We start from the raw sequence: 21,651 nt of genomic DNA, 5'->3' as shown, positions 1-21,651 counted from the left end.
GACAGTCTAAGGTTAAAGTTTGGGGAGTTTGGGAAGAAACCACAGAGTCAGATAGTGCATTCCAGGTGTTGATAATTCTGTTACTGAAGTCATATTTTCTGCAATGTAGTTTGGATCAGTTCACCATGAGTTTGTATCTATTGTGTGCTCTTGTATTGTTTTGGTTGAAGCTGAAGTGTTCATTGGCTGATAGGACATTGTAGCAGATTTACTATGTTTAGGTCAGACTGAAGACAGTGAAGTTCTAAATTGTCTAAGCCCAAAATTTCATGTCTGGTGGCATAAGGTATTTTTTTGCAAGCAGAGAAGTGGCGAACTCTTCTCGTGAAATATCTCTGGATTCGTTCAATTGTATTAATGTCCAATATGCAATGTGGGCTCCAGATAGATGAGCTGTATTCAAGAACTGGTCTGGCAAAAGTTTTGTATGCCCTAGTTTGCAGTTCAATATTATACTGGAGAAGAAGCTACACAAGATTAGGTTAACAACTCTTAATGCTTTTTTAGCAGTGCTGTTACAGTGAGCTCAATACAATACCAGCTTGTATTTTGTGTTCTGATTTATTTATTTTTGCCAATGTGTAAGACAGCATTTGTTGGTTGAGATTTGGAGTTGCCAATTGTGTGACCATTCTGACACATAGCCAAGGTCTTTTTGAGAGTAGCAGCATTGTCAGTGGTGTTGAATAGTTTTACATCATCAATGAAGAGAACGCAGTTGCTTATAATATGATCGCAAAGGTCATTTATGTAAAGTATAAAGAGTGTGGGATCTAAAACACTACCTTGGGGGACATCGCTGTTAACAGATGCAGGGTTAGATAAGGCATTCCCTATTTTGACTACTTGTTGCCTTTTGATAGGAACACAGCTATCCACTGTGCAGGAATCTAGAAATGCCATAAGATTTTAGTTTTAGAAGTAGTTTGTAGTGTACCACTGAATCAAAGCCTTTATACAAGTCTATAAAAATTGCATCTATTGATTTACCTTGGTCGAGTTTTGAAGTCCATATGTTTTTGCAATCACAAACGTTTTTGCAGGCACATCACGTAACACGATTGAGTTTGACACCCATGGCCTATGGTTTGAAGGAACAGGAGGTGAGCCCACCACAGGCAGTGGAATTAAGCAACTCTTGGTTCCTTACTCCTTTATCAACCATATAATGAGATATCATGGATCATTAATTTGGCAGATGTTTTGGAAAAAGAGGGTCAAGATTATTTTAACATTGGAACAGCTAAATCCAAACATAAGATGTCTTCTCACTAGACTAGTGATGATGATATCATGAAGATACATCTTTTAAGAATGGTTAGTGGAATAACTTTTTGATATGGTAAGAAGAACCCAAGAAGGATAGCAACATAAGCAGTCAGATCTGATTTTTTTTTTGCCAATGTGTAAGACAGCATTTGTTGGTTGAGATTTGGAGTTGCCAATTGTGTGACCATTCTGACACATAGCCAAGGTCTTTTTGAGAGTAGCAGCATTGTCAGTGGTGTTGAATAGTTTTACATCATCAATGAAGAGAACGCAGTTGCTTATAATATGATCGCAAAGGTCATTTATGTAAAGTATAAAGAGTGTGGGATCTAAAACACTACCTTGGGGGACATCGCTGTTAACAGATGCAGGGTTAGATAAGGCATTCCCTATTTTGACTACTTGTTGCCTTTTGATAGGAACACAGCTATCCACTGTGCAGGAATCTAGAAATGCCATAAGATTTTAGTTTTAGAAGTAGTTTGTAGTGTACCACTGAATCAAAGCCTTTATACAAGTCTATAAAAATTGCATCTATTGATTTACCTTGGTCGAGTTTTGAAGTCCATATGTTTTTGCAATCACAAACGTTTTTGCAGGCACATCACGTAACACGATTGAGTTTGACACCCATGGCCTATGGTTTGAAGGAACAGGAGGTGAGCCCACCACAGGCAGTGGAATTAAGCAACTCTTGGTTCCTTACTCCTTTATCAACCATATAATGAGATATCATGGATCATTAATTTGGCAGATGTTTTGGAAAAAGAGGGTCAAGATTATTTTAACATTGGAACAGCTAAATCCAAACATAAGATGTCTTCTCACTAGACTAGTGATGATGATATCATGAAGATACATCTTTTAAGAATGGTTAGTGGAATAACTTTTTGATATGGTAAGAAGAACCCAAGAAGGATAGCAACATAAGCAGTCAGATCTGATTTTTTTTTTGCCAATGTGTAAGACAGCATTTGTTGGTTGAGATTTGGAGTTGCCAATTGTGTGACCATTCTGACACATAGCCAAGGTCTTTTTGAGAGTAGCAGCATTGTCAGTGGTGTTGAATAGTTTTACATCATCAATGAAGAGAACGCAGTTGCTTATAATATGATCGCAAAGGTCATTTATGTAAAGTATAAAGAGTGTGGGATCTAAAACACTACCTTGGGGGACATCGCTGTTAACAGATGCAGGGTTAGATAAGGCATTCCCTATTTTGACTACTTGTTGCCTTTTGATAGGAACACAGCTATCCACTGTGCAGGAATCTAGAAATGCCATAAGATTTTAGTTTTAGAAGTAGTTTGTAGTGTACCACTGAATCAAAGCCTTTATACAAGTCTATAAAAATTGCATCTATTGATTTACCTTGGTCGAGTTTTGAAGTCCATATGTTTTTGCAATCACAAACGTTTTTGCAGGCACATCACGTAACACGATTGAGTTTGACACCCATGGCCTATGGTTTGAAGGAACAGGAGGTGAGCCCACCACAGGCAGTGGAATTAAGCAACTCTTGGTTCCTTACTCCTTTATCAACCATATAATGAGATATCATGGATCATTAATTTGGCAGATGTTTTGGAAAAAGAGGGTCAAGATTATTTTAACATTGGAACAGCTAAATCCAAACATAAGATGTCTTCTCACTAGACTAGTGATGATGATATCATGAAGATACATCTTTTAAGAATGGTTAGTGGAATAACTTTTTGATATGGTAAGAAGAACCCAAGAAGGATAGCAACATAAGCAGTCAGATCTGATTTTTTTTCGGATTGGGATCTGCAAGAAAATTTTAGATTAGACTGAGGTAGCAAAATATATGGCAGGAAGGGCAGCAGGACTATCACACTGGTCAGTAGGGCAAAAATATGCTACAACATATCCCCTTTTGAACATTCATTGCAACATTGCCTATATGTCCAAAAAATGGCATATTGTGATGCAATACTGTCTTATGAACATATTTAGAGCCGTGGATTACCATTGACTGGGAAGTCAGTACACATTGTGGAAGGAGACAATGTCAACTGCTTCAATACTTATAGTGCAACAAATACATGGCTATATCCATGAAATTGCCATGAGTAAATTTGGGACTGTCACAGATAATTGTCCATTTCAGGAATTACAGTCTAGCATGGAAACAATATCAGCACTGTGAATAACAGCTTGATGTGGAAGGGTTTTATATATTTTATTTCAATTATGTTTTATAATTTGTCTCAATACTTTGATCTTGAGTAACATAATATAACATGGTTGCTAACTTTGGTTAACAGGAAGTTGTAATTAAATACATCGATTTTCTACTTGATTAAGAATTAAAAGTTTCCAGTACCAGAACATGAAAATGAACTTCATATACTTTATAGCATATGAAAGATTATAGTGTTTTGGAACTACTCAATTTAAAGAAGGACTAGAATGGGATATCATTAAGATGTATAAAATTGTACATAAAACATGTTGATAATCAGTAACTTGAGGGGAACTAAAGAGGAATGAATGGAAAATTGATCTACTAGGCACCTTTACTATTAAAGAGTTTTCTTTTTCTTTGGGTTTGGGGAAAGCTTCAAATGCCAGGAATATATAATAATGGCAAGAGACGGGCATCTTTTTCTCTTTTGGGGTGAAGTATCCTATTCATCCATTGTGAGAAACAAATGATGAATTAAGAATGAGATATACATGATCTTGTTATGAACAACTCCATGAGTAAATTTGGGACTGTCACAGATAATTGTCCATTTCAGGAATTACAGTCTAGCATGGAAACAATATCAGCACTGTGAATAACAGCTTGGATGTGGAAGGGTTTTATATATATATTTTCTGAGGTGTCTGCGACTTTCAACAAAGTCTCATTCGTCATCTTCAGGCTTCAGCTTCATTATGCTCCCAGAAGCACGAAGCTGAAGCCTGAAAATGACGAATGGGACTTCGTTGAAACGTCGCCAAGACACCTCCAATTTTACGTGGGAGAAAACCCGAATAACCAAAGACCTACATATATATATATATATCTATATCATATATATATATATATATATATATATATATATATATATATATATATATATATATATATATATATATGTATATATCATATACTTAGGCTTATCATATACTGTACATTCAACTATAGAATTGTTTTCAGTACAAAAATTTGAGCTTGGCCTATACTGTATTTTCTTTACCAGCTTAACTTAAAAAAAAAATCTGTCCTATTGTTACTATTATTAAATCAAAAAGTCAGAAAATGTTGCTGATTTAAAAGAAACCAGTTATTTCAGTAAACTATAATCTTAATGTAGCTGTAATCTTTGAATAACAAGTTCAAATAACATATCCTATATCAACAGTGTATGAATCCAGAGATCTTCTAGAATGTAAGTATAAGGTTTTCTCCTTATCAACTATTGAAGAACACATTTAGAAAAAGCTAGTAAAATTATTTTGTCTTTCTGAAGTAGAACAATAGTGGATCATAACAACAAATTTAAATATTTATATTCATCAGTGCTAGTAAGAAAATACCCAATAAACTGTTAAACCCCCAAGTTGTTTGGCCTAATGGATTGAAAGACTGAAAAGAACAAATAAATGAAAAAGCACCTATCAATGGTTGATCTTTGAATAGGTGGTTGAGCACTGATTTTGCACTTAGCATGTTTTCTTGATGGAAAACATTTTAATGTATTCAATTTATTTTTATTTTTATTTTATTTATTTATTTATTTTGTCACAACAATATATGTAGGAATCATACAAAAGATTATATAGTATATAAACATATATGGGTAAATATAAGGAGGTATAAGCATATATATAGAAAGAAGAAAAGAAAAACAATAGGACAGGAACGGTAGGCACGTTTGTGCGCTTATGCACGCCCCTTATGGTCCTCTTAGGAATGGGGTGAGGTCAATAGTAGAAAGTTTTTGGATAAAGCTTTTAGGATTATGGGAAGAGACCACAGAGTCAGGTAAAGTGTTCCAAGCACTGATGATTCTGTTACAGAAGTCATATTTTCTGCAATCTAGATTAAAGCGGTTGACATTAAGTTTAAATCTATTAGTTGCTCTAGTATTATTGCAATTAAAGCTGAAGTAGTCTTTAACAGGAAGGACATTACAATAGATGATTCTGTGAGTTAAACTTAGGTCTTGTCGAAGGCGACAGAGTTCCAAGTTTTCTAAGCCTAGGATTTCAAGTCTGGTGGGATAGGGTATTTTATTGTTTTCAGAGGAAATTGTAACATATAATTCATAAAATACTTAGCAACAATGAGATGAACACATGGTGAGCATCATGACAATATTAAACATTATAAGAATGGAGGAATCAAAGTAGAGTTGAAGGGCAGAGAAGGTGAAAGGAAGAAAGACATATTGCACCAGTCAGTTTAATGTCTATAAGAGACATTACTTAGATTTAATGTTTTGTTTATAGTAAAACTTGAAACACCTAATAATAAAGTGTCATTGTTGTTGCTACAGGGCTTAAGTCCTTTGTCATTTTGGTCAGTTCTACTGCACTGTTTGAGTTCTAATACAGTTTATGCTTTGGATTACCAAATTGTAAAATGGAACCTTACTTCTTTAAGAAAGAATACCATTGAAATTCCTTTTTTATTCTTAAAGTAAGTACTGCATGCTGATGCTTCTTAAATCCAATATAAGGTTATATAGATGCAGTTCAATAGCTTATTAGTCACTACTAAATTTAATATGAGTGCACTTGTAAAATGGGAATACCTTGATTTGTGTTTTTGCTACATGTTATTACTTAATTTTATTTTACCACTTTCCTACTCAACACACAGAATTTTATCATTTTATTTATAAGTATACTAAAAAAGAAAAACTTATTAGTTTTATTACTGAAACTTGGGGCTGACAAAATGTGCACCTGGTTCAAAACTATATCATTAACATATATTTTCAGTAAACCTGATTTTTTTTTTCTGTATCCTCTAAGACAAGTAAATGTTTTCTCTATATCTGTTTATAGTACTAAAGTATTTGATCATCTACATCAATATGTGAATAGTATTATTCTACTTATTATTTTTTGCAACACTCACATTTCCTTTGAACATATGTTTTTATATATAAGACTTGGGGAATTTATACTAGAACTAGAAATAATAGAACCATGAGAATATTTGTATCTCAAGGTTATAGCTAATTCCAATCCTGAGCTACAATATTGTCCTTTATTGATACCCTCACAACTAGGAACAGTTTATAAGCTTTCAAGTAAACAGTAACTTTACTTTTTTGTTTTAAAGATTTATATCCCATCTTTCAACCAGTTTAGTCCACCAATATATAGTTTTGCTCTTATCAAAATATGTACCTAAATAAGTCCTATTCCTCTTTGGATTAATTAAATTGTTCTATTAGGATTTTTTTAAATCAAGGCTTGGAAACAACTTATCCCATGAACCTTGAAATAATGGAAGGTTTAGCATTAACCTTCAGTGGACGTGATACAATTTCCTTCTGAGATTAGCATATTTTAGAACAGAGGTTAGCCATACTTTTTAAACAAAATAGCTGCAATACATACTTATAATACAATAGGGCTAGGTAAACTATTAGAAAGACTTTGATGTACAATGGAGATTTTAAATGGGTAAAATGCCACACCATACACACATTTTTTCAATGAATTCTTTTAGCCATACAATTGTCACTTTATTTAATTTAAACTAATCCTTAGACATTTCCAATATTCATATTGCAATAACAAATTTAATAAAATAGGAGAAATACTTTGACAAACTGGAGCAGAAAATATGACTTACTCATAGAGTTTCCTGAGGTATACCTCAGCTGTATATTATTTATATCTGATTATTTCAAACAATCCCTATTTGTAATGCTTAATAAATTTCAGTAATGCACACTTTCAGAACTACTTTTAGCAGACTGAACTTACAGTTTAATTTTTTTAAAATAAAAATATTTATCTATATTCGGTCTTTGAACTTTTTCTCCTAGCCTAAGGAATTGGCAAAATTTCACATTATTAATAGTATTCATATCAACATGACTATTATCAGAATTCACAAAATGGTAATCCATCTAGAATCTTCTTCCAAGACTACCGATAAACTTTTTGCTTCTACTGTCAGATAATAAAAGTTAATATGAGAAAAGTAACCCCATAGGGGAAAAGATGAAAATATTCTGACTGAACTTCACAGTTCTTTTTAATGTACAGAACACAGTAAAGCTGCAATTTTGGCTAAAGGCTGGAACCTCTCATTATACTTCTTGCAAAGACTATCATTTTGTAATAAATAAATAAATAATGCAGAAAACATGTTCTGGAATGAGAAAAACTGGAGAGATCAGTAATGAAAGATAAAATGCTGATATTTCAAACACCATACTTGCCTCAGCAAGGCTAAACTATTTTATAACCTTGGGAGAAAAAAAAAATACTTTAGCCTGATGAGTTGAGACTAAAGCACAATTGCAGCTATGGGCATAAAATTGGATCAAGTACTTTCAAGGATAAACAATTTAAAAAGCAGTCTACTGCTGTAGAGAAACATTTAACATGCTTGGGGAAAGACTTTCAATAGAACATAAAAGCAAGTGTGACCATCAGTTTGGTTTCTTAAAAACATATTGAAAATAAACAAGGTTTTGAAGAGTAAGTTATACCTGTTGTAGAACATTGAAATATCTGAAAGAATGAGCAAAATAAAAGCATTTCAGATTATGTGTTAAGAGCTGTTCTCATGTTATAAGATATGGCGGCAAACCTTGACAATAGATGTCTAAATTAAAATAGATTTATAATATGCCTTGATCCCTAGACTATGTATTGAAACTTTTAACATAACATAACATAACAACAGAGTTGGAAGAGACCTTGGAGGCCTTCTAGTCCAACCCCCTGCCCAGGCAGGAAACCCTACACCATCTCAGTCAGATGGTTATCCAACATTTTCTTAAAATTTCCAGTGTTGGAGCATTCACAACTTCTGCAGGCAAGTCGTTCCACTTATTAATTGTTCTAACTGTCAGGAAATTTCTCCTTAGTTCTAAGTTGCTTCTTTCTTTGATCAGTTTCCACCCATTGCTTCTTGTTCTACCCTCAGGTGCTTTGGAGAACGGCCCGACTCCCTCTTCTTTGTGGCAACCCCTGAGATATTGGAACACAGCTATCATGTCTCCCCTAGTCCTTCTTTTTATTAAACTAGACATACCCAGTTCCTGCAACCATTCTTCATATGTTTTAGCCTCCAGTCCCCTAATCATCTTTGTTGCTCTTCTCTGCACTCTTTCTAGAGTCTCAACATCTTTTTTACATCGTGGCGACCAAAACTGGATGCAATATTCCAAGTGTGGCCTTACCAAGGCATTATAAAGGGGTACTAACACTTCACGTGATCTTGATTCTATCCCTCTGTTTATGCAGCCCAGAACTGTGTTGGCTTTTTTCGCAGCTGCTGCACACTGCTGGCTCATATCTAAATGGTTGTCCACTAGGACTCCAAGATCCCTCTCACAGGTACTACTACTGAACAAGGTACCACATATCTGGTACCTGTGCATTTTGTTTTTTTGGCCTAAATGTAGAACCTTACTTTTTTCACTGTTGAATTTCATTTTGTTAGATAGCGCCCAATGTTCAAGTCTGTCAAGATCTTTCTGTAACTTGAGCCTATCTTCTGGAGTGTTGGCTATTCCTGCCAGCTTGGTGTCATCTGCAAATTTGATGAGTTCCCCATCTATCCCCTCATCCAAGTCATTGATGAAGATGTTGAAGAGTACTGGGCCTAAAACAGAGCCTTGGGGTACTCCACTGCATACTTCCCTCCATGAGGATGTAGTTCCGTTGAGGACTACACGTTGAGTGCGGTTGGTCAGCCAGTTACGAATCCATCTGGTGGTGGTGCTGTCTAACCCACATTTTTCTACTTTATCTAGTAGTAGGTTATGGTCTATTTTACTGAAGTCCAAGTAAATTATATCAACAGCATTCCTCTGGGCCACTAATTTTGTCATTTTGTCAAAGAATGCGATAAGATTAGTCTGGCATGATCTGTTTTGACAAACCCATGTTGGCTTTTTCGCAGCTGCTGCACACTGCTGGCTCATATCTAAATGGTTATCCACTAGGACTCCAAGATCCCTCTCACAGGTACTACTATTGAGCAAGGTACCACATATCTGGTACCTGTGCATTTTGTTTTTTGGCCTAAATGTAGAACCTTACTTTTTCACTGTTGAATTTCATTTTGTTAGATAGCCCAATGTTCAAGTCTGTCAAGATCTTTCTGTAACTTGAGCCTATCTTCTGGAGTGTTGGCTATTCCTGCCAGCTTGGTGTCATCTGCAAATTTGATGAGTTCCCCATCTATCCCCTCATCCAAGTCATTGATGAAGATGTTGAAGAGTACTGGGCCTAAAACAGAGCCTTGGGGTACTCCACTGCATACTTCCCTCCATGAGGATGTAGTTCCGTTGAGGACTACACGTTGAGTGCGGTTGGTCAGCCAGTTACGAATCCATCTGGTGGTGGTGCTGTCTAACCCACATTTTTCTACTTTATCTAGTAGTAGGTTATGGTCTATTTTACTGAAGTCCAAGTAAATTATATCAACAGCATTCCTCTGGGCCACTAATTTTGTCATTTTGTCAAAGAATGCGATAAGATTAGTCTGGCATGATCTGTTTTTGACAAATCCATGCTGCTTTTTGGTTATTACTTTGTTTGCTTCTAGGTGTTCGGTGATTTGTTGCTTGATAATCTTTTCCAGAATCTTCCCCAGTATTGAGGTCAGGCTGATAGGTCTGTAGTTTCCTGGATCTGTTTTTTTTTTTCCTTTTTTGAAGATGGGAACTACATCAGCTCTTTTCCAGTCCTCTGGCAGCTCCCCTGTGCTCCAGGATCTTTGAAAGATATAGTTCAGTGGTTCTGAGATCACGTCTGCCAGTTCCTTCAGAACCTTGGGGTGTAATCCATCCGGTCCTGGTGATTTGAACTCGTCTAGGGTAGACAGGTGTTCACTTACCATTTTCTTCCCTATTTTAACTTGTGTTTCTAATCTGTTTTTTGTAGTGCTGTTTTTGATAGGTTGGATTGTTTTTTCCTTTTGTGTAAAGACAGATGCAAAATATGAGTTAAGTAGATCTGCTTTCTCCCTGTTGCTTGTCATCTTCTTGCCACTTTCTCCCAGCAATGGGCCAATTGTTTCCTTGACTTTTTTCTTGTTTTTAACATGTTGGAAGAAGCTTTTTTTGTTATTTTTTACTTTTGTCACTAGCCTCGTTCATTGTGAGCTTTCCTCTTTTTCTTTTTCTCTTTTTTAAGGAGACACACTTGATATAAAACAGGCAAAAATGGATAGGGTTATAGCTTATTGGTGAGTTTAAAGTTGATCTGTGTGTGAAGTATATGTTTGTTTGTAAAGTGTGTGGGTATGAGAGAAAGAAAGAGAAAGATGTGTTCTTGGAGCTCTCCAACCAACTTGAGACCCAGTTAAAGGCAGACTTTTAGATAGCTGAAATTTCCGCTTCTCATAACTGATAAACATAAGAATTATATAAAGGTAAAGGTTCCCCTCACACATATGTGCTAGTCATTCCCAACTCTAGGGGGCGGTGCTCATCTTCGTTTCAAAGCTGAAGAGCCAGAACTGTCCGAAGACATTTCTGTGATCATGTGGCCAGCATGACTAAATGTCAAAGGCATATGGAACACTGTTACCTTCCCACCAAAGGTGGTCCCTATTTTTCTACTTGCATTTTTTATGTGCTTTCAAACTGCTAGGTTGGCAAAACCTGGGACAAGTAACAGGAGCTCACCTGTTACGCAGCACTAGGGATTTGAACCAGTGAACTGCCGACCTTTCAATTGACAAGCTCAGCATCTTAGCTACTGAGCCACTGTGTCCCCTTTATAAGAATTATAGAAATATTCCAATTTGTAATGTAGTCTCTTTAAAAAAAACTTAACAGAATTTAAAATCAAAAGAACATGAAAAAAACTTTTCCCTCCACCAAATTCTAGGTGTGACCTCTAGATGAATCATTTGTTTTTAAATTTAATCACAATTTAATTGCTAATTATGTTTTACAACAATTTAGCAATTGTTTTTCCCTTTTTGCCAACTGATGGCTTCAGCCTATGACCTTATACAGATGTTTAATAAGAGTGGGGAGTGTGTCAAGCCCTACTTCAACAACTGTTAACTGTTCTCTTAAAGTCAAGGTTAAACCCTGGCCAGTAGTAATTCAAATTTGCCGTGTTGAGTAATTGTTTCATAAAGAAAGCACACTTCATTGCTTACTGCAAAGCAAGTGAGACCAATTATTCATAAAAGGATGTACCGGTATTTACCTGCTTTGAACCAGCTTTCTTTAGCCTCATTGAAAGCTTTCACACACTGGGAAGGCCAGGTATACAGTCTATGGGTGATATAATTGATCTAATACCATACCATCCAATAGCATACCTTAAATTGGTAGATTTCTCATTCATCCAGGTCTTCATAATATTATAAACAAGACTGTCTTATAATATGCAATAGAATTAGTCTTATTATAGGCAATTCTGGCAAATCAGAACACCTGTCAAAAAGTCATTCACAAAGACTCTGAAATACTCTTATCCAAAGAATCAGGTAGATGGCTGTAAATTTTCCATCAGCTCATTGCTACAATGTCATGAGAAAATAAAAACTTAACAATATAAAATGATGAAATATTATTACCTATCACTGATTTCTTGACATCAGTTAATCCAAAATAGCCAATCAAGTACAAAATTATCCAATTTGCGAAACCTAGATACACAAAAATCAGATATCTGAACTTACATAATTTATAATTGATTAATGCCTCGCCACATACTTTCAAGATGATCAACAAATCTAAAGATAGTTTAGTGGAATTCCCTATCTCATGATATAGAAGCAGTAATGAAATGACTAGAAAGTGTAGACCTTTCAAAAATATAGCCATAAATATGGACCTACTGTGTAAATGACATTTTTGCTAAGAAAACAATCAGAACACACATAACAAAAGAACAATCAGAACAAAAGAACTAATCAATTCCATATTTTATGGAATCTTCTTACAAAAGAAGATGACACCAGTTTTAAACTTTTTTGACAGCCTCATCAGCGGAAAAAACAATGGCATACTAGAAAATGAAGTTCACAGGAAAGCAACACACACAAATCAAATCCCCAACTACAACAGCACACAAATTTTTTAAAACATACTCAGTTGAGAGTCTGGCAATAATGTGATATCATTTAATATGCTCCAAATAATGAGAAATAATTGTGAGACTTTTGTTTGTTTGTTTGTTTGTTAATTAGGACAATCATGTTTGGTTCACATAGATTAAACCAGCTGAAGTTTCAAAGAGAAGGCTGTGATTCATCTCAATGTGACTGGTCATTGACCCCATCCAAGCAACAAATGAGAATGCCCACAATATGGGTAAGTGGCTGAAGACTTCTAACTTCTAAATCCCTTAAAATTTTATAAGGAAGTGAATTTTGACGTGAACACATTAAAAATGAAAGCATGCTTGATGGTGATTACATTGCCTTAATGTCATACAATTAAAATATAATTTATATTTAATCAGAGTGGATCACTTCTCACTGTAGAATATGAAACTAAAAATATATCTTTTTCAATAGGATTAAAAACATTTTCCCCATATTATTATTTATTTTTTATTTATTTGTTAAATTTCTATGAAACCCATCTCCCCTGACTCTGGATGCCTTGCTTGTTGCTTGCTTATTTATAATTAAATTAAATTAAGCCTGGATGGCACAGTATTATTCAATCCTGACAGGCTCAAGGTTGACTCAGTCTTACATCCTTCCTAGGTCAGCAAAATTAGGATCCAGATTGCTGGGGCAATATGCTGATATTTGCTATTGTTATTTTAAAAACCTACTTGTCATTAGTGTTCTCCTTTTACAGAGTTCTAATCACAATATCAAATCTCAGTAAATTTATTTCTTTCAAATGGCTAAATCTGTTGAACCAGCCATGCAACTACGATACTTATTTAAAATGACAAAGATTGAAAAGGACAGTGTGAAAAATAGACCTAAATAGTCAGGGGGAAATGAGTTATAAACGTAACTTAACTAAGGACAGGAGAGCAACTAGATTTTTAAAAAAGTTTTCATTGTAAACTACCAATACAGAAAGCCATAAAACAGATTTTCTTAAAATATACCGGTAATAAAAATTAAATTAAATTTAGCACCTGTAGCACTTACAAAATTCATGCATCTATAACTAAGGTATTTCAGTTTGCATGTAAAAAAATAAATCATTATCTCTTATTCTTAATTTAGAAATAAATTTTTTTTAAAAAACAACAACAACTATATGGCTTAAATATAAATTGAGCCATTTCATGAAAACTGAATATCCTTTATGTTCAGTTTTTAATATTTAATATCTAATATCAGAGCAGAATCAATTAGTGATATAATAACATATTTTTTTCTTTAAGGCGGCAGAAGATCTGGATTGTCATAAACTGGTTAGAATATCATTTTGTTTCTGTCCATAATTATATCAGATATGCTTCTGAAGTTATTTATGCTCATCAAAGCATATCACGTTTGAAAAATAAAATCAAGCTTTCGTGTTTCATCATTCACTAATTTCATAAGAATATTATATGAAATTCAGTATTATTTCATATTGAGCTTACATTCTACTAAACAGAATTCAGCCACATAACTACAGTATGTGGAGTAGAATGCTTGAGTGCCAATCAGATAGTAAAAAAGGAATCACAGCAATCGGGTAACTTGGAAGATTTGATTCAATAAGCAGTAAAATTAGCTTACTACATATGTCACTATAATGCTCACTGGAAAGTAAGACATGACTAGCTTTTTTAAATACACTTGACCTACATAGACATCTTTCCTCCTCATAGGGAATCTTATTAAACCAGCTCTATAGCAAGGCAGATGGCAGTGCATTAAAGTGGACCCAAGAGAAGCCTCTGTGATATCTTGGCAGTCCCAAGATAGTGAGCTAGTTAGCCAACTTTATACTAATATCCAGTTTCCAAATTAAGTTAATTGGAAATTAGATTTAGATTGTTTTGCCATTTGTAGTTTAAAGCTTGATCTATTATGTTCATATATCATAAAGTCAAGAGCTTTGATGAAAGAGTATTACGACCGTACGTATGAGGCTTTCTTTTGGTTTATCTAATATTTATCAAAGATTGTAAGGGATACTGAGACTATTGGCAGAGGTTCTGCTTAGCCGGAATTGAAAATTGCTACCGTGCTCAAATATTCATGTTAGTCAGTGCAACCTGCAGTTGCAGAATTGATTGTAGCAAATAACTGTGAATCTTAAATGCCAGAAAAGGGTGTTTGAAATATAGGCAGAGATGTGCTCCATGGAAAAGTTGCATCAAAGGCTTGATCACAAATATTTTAAAATAGCAAGAACAACACTCCTCTTTAGTAGAAGAACTTTAGGATTGCTGCAGCATTACTGACAATGATGTATGATAAATCTGAGCTTTGTTCTTGCATGAAGCATGAAAAGCTACCCAGATATTTAAAACAATTATATATTATCATGAATTAGCCAATTGTTTGTTCTAGGTTAATAGAAATAATCTTTATTTTCTGCAAATTAATTTTGATGGACTATCCTAGGAACCTTACTAGGAACAAGTAGATACTGTAGCTTCTCTTCTTAGATGGCTAATTTCTAACATTAAGTAACTGTTCTTATAAAATTTGTTTGATGAATATATATATGTATGATCCTTCCATCAACTTCTGTGTAATATTAATCCTTTCATAATGTACACCTGAAAACATATAGTTTACACGTGTAAAAAAACAGCATTATCGTTGTGCTCACCTTCTGAAGTTGATCACCACTGAAAATAAGAGGAAACAAACATATGGTCATAGAGGATAAACTTCTCTGTTAGGAATGATGCATTGTAGACTGCTAGAGAAATATATAATTTCTATTTTCTGGTTCAGTGAATGGACATAGGATGAAACCATGCTTTTTCTACATTTGTCTCTTCACTAGTTCCATTTTTTTTTCAATGTAACAATCCAAGCAGTATAGCTGACCTCTTGGTTCTGTATTTCCAAGATAGGCATATTGCAACCATTTGTATGATTTATTGCTATTTCTATCTACATATTTAATAAAACAAACTTTTTATAGACTCATTTCATGGTTCCTTCTACAATACGTTTGTAATATTAAACACAAAAAAATTAAGATCTTAGATTCCTTTTAATCCTCTTAATTACAGTATATTGTGAGCAAATCGCTTTCATTTTTTTTGCAGGCATGAATTCATATATACTTATCCAGCACCTTAATAATACATAACACTCAGTAATGAGAATGTCCTGATATTAGAAATCAGCAAAATATAGAAGTGGGAAATAATCATACATGAATTTCACAAACAGAAGTTCATTTAACCATAGAGTGCCTTCTAGGGTATCATAAAATAAATCTCTAGCAAAGACAATGAACTTTCAGCTATCCCGAGGCTGAATTAAATTCCAAACGCTTTGCAAAAGTTAACGTTAGAAATTCTGTAGACCATTGTAGTTTACATCTAGAGGAAGCTATTAGTGAGCTTCAACTTGCACAAATATTGGCTAAAGCTTTTCTTAAGTCATGCCAAGGTCAGCTTAGTAAAGTAAAATATTTGCTCTTTAGATACCTATTTATCGAGCATAATTTGGCAAAATGTTATAAACCATATTTTATTTTACTAAACATTCTTATTTAATTTTAACTTGTCATGCTATTCTGTCAATTTCTGACAGAAAACAGTCAAACAAACCATAATATAATTTTCTACAAGGGTACAGAAATCCATAATGGCACTGTTTACAAATGAAATAACTCTGATATAATCAGTAATCACTAACTAAACCACTCAAGATTAAAACAACTGAATTAAGTAAGACTAAGTCATTTTTATTTATTTATTTTTTTTGTTATTTGTAATTTGGATAAAGCATGGCTAAGTTGTTCCGAATCAAGGACTGATCATATTGCAAGGACTGCAATATTTGCTCTGAACAAGGACTGATCATATCACACGACTCCATTTTGTTGTCATATCCTGGGACTTTTAGCCACCACCCATATCACTGTATTATTTCATAAATTTGGGTCATCTGCTTTAAATCCATGCCTTCTTCATTCTAAAGTTGGATTTGAGTAATGCCCTAGCTAACTGAAATGGTTGCTCTTTTTGTATCCAGGCCAGCAGGTGGCACTATGTAAATTAAATGCATTAAATTTCCATTCATGAAATACCTTTTAAATAAATATTTTAAATAAAAAGTTTAAATAAATATCATTTAAGGAAAGTAACCCTACCCAAGAAATGTTCAATATCGTTTTAATGAACTTCAGGAACTGTTAAGTTCCTTCCCTATTTCCCTATTTTATCTTTCTACAGACAAATTGGAACAAAATAAGAGATTAGTCTTGATTAGGGAGACAAGACTTGTTTTTTGTAGAATCTCACTTTTCAATAACATTCATTCTTCTACAGAATTATTTTTGCTTTTTCACCAGCAAGAGTTGTTAAGCTGATCACAGCATTTGCTGAAGCTATCCTATCTGGAAGCACTTCAGTTAGTATCATAGGAGAGAGTTAGTGCCATGGGAGAGAGTGTCATTCAGAATTTTCCCATGATACTTGTTGAATAACACTCCTCTCAGTTTTTTCTCACAACATTAGTTCTATAAAGAGGGACTGTGAAATAGTGGGAAGCAAGGTAACATGTTGTTTTACCTCGCATTACCTTGTTTTCAGGGGTGGGTTCTACTTTTCTTTATTACCGATTCGCAACGGGAGCACGCGCACAAGCACAGAAGCTTCTGCGCATGCGCAGATCACCAAATATGATGTTAGGGCGGATGGGCAGAGCCTCCTGCTGTTTTTACTACCAGTTGTCAAGAACCAGACAGAACTGGAAGCAACCCACCACTGCTTGTTTTACCTTGAAAAGATTGGGACCACTTTACGAAGAAACTTTGAGAGAACACTTTGTTCAAAAATTTGTTTTAAAAAATTCTTTGCTGCCCAGAATAGAACAGTATGGTGGTTTAGTGTTGAAGATGCTCACCTCCCACTTAGAAGCTTAAGAGTTCAATCCTAGGTAGTAGCAAATGTTTCTCTCTTATGGCACAAAGAAAAAAATATCTGTGGCTAACTCTACCTAGGCCTCAGGAAGGCTATCTGCCAGTAAACACTCGGCTCCATCCAGTCACTCCAAGTCTACCATGAATCATAAAAAGGGAGTTTTTCTTTGTTGCCCAGAATCACCTTATAGGGGCAATAGCTGTATAAAAACTTAATAAAGAAATAGAAGTGAAATATTGTTTTAATATTTTGCACAAATCTAATTCTGTGATTATTTATTTTCAAGTTGATATTCCAATTTCATTTTCAAGTTGATCACATTTTTTTATCATGAGAAGATAACACCAGCCTTTTGTGTTAACTAACCTGTTCAACATCTATATGAAGCTGCTGGGTGAGGTTATCCATGGTTTCAGGGTGGATTATCATCTGTACGCTGATGATACGCAGCTGTACATTTCCACCCCGAACCACCTCAACGAACCGGTGATGGGCCGGTGTCTTGAGGCCATGCGAGTCTGGATGGGGAGGAACAGGCTCCAGCTCAACCCTTCCAAGACTGAGTGGCTATGGGTTCTGGCATCCCAGTACAGTCAGCTTACGCCATTGTTGACTGTGGGGGGGGGAATACTGACCCCCGGGGAAGGGTGCGCAACTTAGGCGTTCTTCTGGATGATCGGCTGTCCTTAGAAGAACACTTGACGACCGTCGCCAGGGGAGCATTTTATCAGGTTCACCTGATTCGCCAGTTGCGCCCCTTCCTTGATCGGGACTCCTTACGCATGGTCACTCATGCCCTCGTCACTTCCCGCCTGGACTATTGCAATGCTCTCTACATGGGGCTCCCCTTGAAGAGCACCGGGAGGCTCCAGCTAGTCCAGAATACGGCCGCATGGGTGATAGAGAGGGCACCACGTTGCTTCCATATAACACCCATCCTGCGCGGCCTGCACTGACTGCCGGTAGCTTTCCGGGTGCAATTCAAGGTGCTGGTTATCACCTTTAAAGCGCTCCATGGCTTAGGACCGGGGTATCTGCAAGACCGCCTTCTGCCACCGATTGCCTCCCAACGACCTGTGCGCTCCCACAGAGCGGGCCTCCTCAGGGTGCCGTCGACCAAACAATGTAGGTTGGCGGGCCCCAGGGGGAGGGCCTTCTCTGTGGTAGCACCAGCCCTATGGAACGAGTTACCTCTGGGGTTACGCCAACTCCCCGACCTCTGGGCCTTCAAGCGTGAACTAAAGACTTTATTATTTCACTGAGCGGGACTAGCCTTAGAATGTATTTTAGCAAAATTTTAATGGGTTTTTAATCGGTCTTTGACCGTTTTAGTGATTCGGCCACTAAATATTTGTTTTTAAATTGTTTTTTAAATAGTGTTTATTTATTATATTTATATCATAGTGTTATGTGTATTTTAATATTGGTTGTACACCGCCCTGAGTCCTTCGGGAGATGGTGCGGTATAAAAATGTAATTATAAATAAATAAATAAATAAACCTGCTTTTCCATTGCATCTCAAAAGAAGCAGCTTGTTCCATTTATGAGTTCTACTTTACGCAAGTGTATGCTGTGCTTGACATACAAACTTCACCTCAGTGCATCCTTCCTTATCTTGTTAACATAACCCTGTTCTGTAACTTCTGCCAGGTTTCCTTAGCAATGTATCTGTTGTATGTTTTCTTCTAGCATCATGCTGTACAATTCTTCCACTTAGATTAAAACTTTATTAATTTGCATGTAATCACATATACAATCTTATCCTTGCCTTTTCTGTGCCACATGCAGAAATCCCTGTGGTCTTTATTCAAGGACAAATTTCATTTCCTAAATCTACTTTGTCTCTCTTTATAGAAAGACTCTCTTTGTACCCATTTTTACACTATTTTTTCTAAGGGTGATATTTTTTCTCAAAATGGATAGTCCTTATTTCTTCTTAGCTTTTCACTTGGAATAGATATCAGCTTCCCTACTACCTTTATGATAGTACATGCCATAATCTGATACCATCCTCATTTTGTACACACCTGGCTGTCCCTAAAGTATCCCAGTGTTTTACAAATTCAAACTTTTATCTTATCCACACGCTAACAGTACCCAAATGGGACCCTGCACATGGAAAATATAGTGTTTTGTTATGTCTGCAATAAGAACAAATTACTGTTATAGTGAATTGTAATGAAACTTGATCTACTGCATAAAAGGAGTTCATAACTTATTTGGCAAAAAACGACAGAATCCTAGAATTGGAAGGAGCCACATAGGGTATCAAGACCAATTCTATGCTCAATGCAGGAATCCAATTTAAAGTATTCTTGACAGATGACTTCCTAGCATCAGGTTGAATGCATCTAGTGAAGGAGAGCTTACCATCCCTTTGGGTAATTGGTTCCACTGTAAAACTGTTCTTAATATTAGTATTTTTTTTCTTTTCATATTCATTCAAATTCTGCCTCCTGGTAACCTACAGAGGATATAAAAAGTCCACACATCCCTGTTAAAATGTTAAGTTTTTTAAATGTTGAAAAAACCAAGATAAATCACTTCAGAATTCTTTCACATTTAATATAACATATACTGTTGTACATAATATAAATTGCTTAATATAACCTAAATTGCTGTACAATTTAAATGAGGAAAAAATGGGATTTTTAAGGAGAAAAATAATAAAAAATTTAAAATAATATGGTGCATAAAGATGTACCCCTTAGCATAATACTTTTTGAAGCACTTTTTGATTTTTATGATGATATTTAGTTTGCGATAGGAGCCTATCAGCATGGCACATTTTGCCTTGGGAATCTTTGTCCACTCTTCCTTGCAAAGGTGTTTCAAATATGTCAAATTGTAAGGGCATCTCAAGTGCACAACTTTCTTCAAATCAGCCTATAGATTTCAAATTGGATTCAGTTCCGGGCTCTGACTGGGCCATTTCAAAACTTTGATCTTTTTCCGGTAAAGCCATTTCTTTGCGATTAGGAAATTAGCAGAGAATTGAAGGTTTTGTGCCAAAAATTGTCTGATATTTGAAAGTATTCATAATTCCCCTCACCTCACCTCAGCCCCAGTTCTAGCTGAAGAAAAACAGCCCCAAAGCACAATCTTACCATCATCATTCTTCACTTATGGGTATGATGTACACTTGGTGATGAAGTGTGGTTTTTGATCCAAACTTAATTTTTGGAATTATGGCCAAAATGTTCAGCTTTGGTCTCATCGTACAATAACACTTTTTCGCACATGCTTTTGTCAGGATTGATGTAGGTATAAATGTAGCTGAGCTTTGATGTTTTTCTTTGTAAGAATATGGAAGATAGTGGTCACATGTAGCATATAACCATTACTTGTTAGAAATTCCTACAGCTCCTTTAATGTTGTGGTAGCCATCTTGGCAGTATCTCAGACCAATTTTCTTCATGTTTTTTTCATCAATTTTGGAGGGACATCTAGTTCTTGGTAATGTCACCGTTGTGCCATATTTTATCCACTTGTTGTTGATAGTTTTCACTGTGTTCTATGGCACATCCAATGCTTTGGAAAAACAATTGTATCCTTCTCCTGACTAATATTTTCCAACAATGAGATTCTTTTGATGCTTTGTAAATTCTCTGCAGACCATGGATTTTACTGTAAGAGGCAACTGAGCAAATGTCACAAAAAATTCCTCAACTTTATATGGCCTTGAACCGGGATGAAATCCAGCAAGTTCTGACAGGTTCTGGAGAATTGGTAGCGGAAATTTTGAGTAGTTCAGAGAACCAGTAGCGGAAATTTTGAGTAGTTCAGAGAACCGGTAGCGGAAGTTTTGAGTAGTTCAGAGAACCGGCAAATACCACCTTTGGCTGGTCCCAGAGTGGGGTGGGAATGGAGATTTTGCAATATCTTTCCTTTAGGAGTGGGGAGGGAATGGGGATTTTGCAGTATTCTTCCCCTGGAGTGGAGTGGGAATGGAGATTTTGCAGTATCCTTCCCCTGGAGTGGGGTGGGAATGGAGATTTTGCAGTATCCTTTCTCTGCCAAGCTCACCAAGCCACACCATGCCCACCAAGCCACACCCACAGAACTGGTAGTAAAAAAATCGGATTTCACCACTGCCTTGAACAGTGTCACTTTAATTGATGACAGATGTATTTAAAATTAGTTTGAATATGATTTGTGAATTCTGAGCAGAGCCACATCCCTGC

The sequence above is a fragment of the Ahaetulla prasina genome, chromosome 5 (assembly GCF_028640845.1).
Source record: "Ahaetulla prasina isolate Xishuangbanna chromosome 5, ASM2864084v1, whole genome shotgun sequence".
In the NCBI taxonomy this organism is placed as follows: Eukaryota; Metazoa; Chordata; class Lepidosauria; order Squamata; family Colubridae; genus Ahaetulla; species Ahaetulla prasina.
This window is presented reverse-complemented; position numbering follows the sequence as displayed.